We start from the raw sequence: 1,300 nt of genomic DNA, 5'->3' as shown, positions 1-1,300 counted from the left end.
ACTTTTTCGTAGATTTCACTGTTAAAAAAAATTCGCATAGAAGAGAGATATTTTACCTATACCTATATTTTTTTTAGTAGAATTCGTAGAATGCGATTGAAGTATGTATAAGGACTTGTATTTATTAATAAACATGTGCAGATATATATATATAGTTAGTTATATATATCGCCTCCTTTATTACAGTTCTATGGGGAACATCACATGTCGTACTCTATCAAAAATTTATATTTTCTATTTAATGATAATGAAAAAAAAATTCTAAAAACAGAATTCCGAACATTTCCTATAAACATCTTATATATATATAAGATATTAGATTTAGATAATAGTAATCGTTTATGTTCTGGGGTTTACATATACTCATAATCGCTATTAAAATTGTCATTAATAAGGATTTTTTTATGGTTATGGAAACGAATCAATACGGATGGATTAGTAATGATTAGTTATCTATCAATTTTTATTTATTTAGGTAAGGTATCCATTTTTGGATTGTTTTCTTATATCATTAGGGAAACCGAATTTGCAATTTCAATCCAAGAATCATTTATGAATTCACAGTCAATAGTTAAAGTTAACGGTTCCCATTTGTCCTGATTTTTTGCTTTTGTGAATGAAAATCCACATTTTTTTTTCAATAGAAAAAGCAAAGTTTTGCGGTTTTTCGTTTTAGATATTGTGTGTTGTAAGATACTATCTATCTAAGAGATAGAGCCAATCCAATATTTTGTATCGTTTTGGCGGCATGGCCGAGCGGTAAGGCGGGGGACTGCAAATCCCTTTTTCCCCAGTTCAAATCCGGGTGTCGCCTCAGCAACAAACAAAAGAATCAAAATACCCTCTTCTGTTTTGCTGATATAACTTTATCATTTTTTTTAGAAGAAAAGCATCTTTAGATTTGCTTGATTCTAAGCATCGTTGGGGTTCTCTAAAATGTTATAAATCCTTGCGTATAGGTTTCGTTTCCAGAATTTAGTAGAGTAATGAAAAATAATCGTTAAATCTTGAGATGATAGCCCTTCGACTACTAATGTAGTGTCTACTCATTGGGTCTTGAATTAGGGAATATAATTTCATTTTTCCTTACGGAAAGGAGGAAGATACTTGATATACGGACTCATGAAAGTATCTGAGTACTCGAGCATTCAATCAATATTATATTGAATGAATAATTGGCTTTTTTTTTTATTTTAATCTTAAAAAAAGAACTTATTTCTTTTCGATAAGCTCTAACCACGCATGTAATAGGCCATCCCATCTTCCGATTGTCTCTATGAAACAATCGGGGGGACAGTAA

The 1,300-nt window shown here is 30.6% G+C and overlaps 1 non-coding gene across 1 annotated transcript; it reads left to right on the top strand.

Annotated features, from left to right (window-relative positions):
* Positions 1-742: 742 nt before the first annotated feature.
* Positions 743-814, top strand: TRNAC-GCA (transfer RNA cysteine (anticodon GCA)). Its single transcript has one exon. It is a non-coding gene; the product is annotated as a tRNA-Cys (tRNA).
* The last annotated feature ends 486 nt before the right edge of the window (positions 815-1,300 follow it).

Source organism: Cucumis melo, unplaced genomic scaffold (genome assembly GCF_025177605.1).
Source record: "Cucumis melo cultivar AY unplaced genomic scaffold, USDA_Cmelo_AY_1.0 utg000933l, whole genome shotgun sequence".
NCBI classification, from domain to species: domain Eukaryota; kingdom Viridiplantae; phylum Streptophyta; class Magnoliopsida; order Cucurbitales; family Cucurbitaceae; genus Cucumis; species Cucumis melo.
The sequence above is the reverse complement of the archived record's forward strand: the minus strand, read 5'-3'. Positions and strand labels throughout refer to the sequence as shown.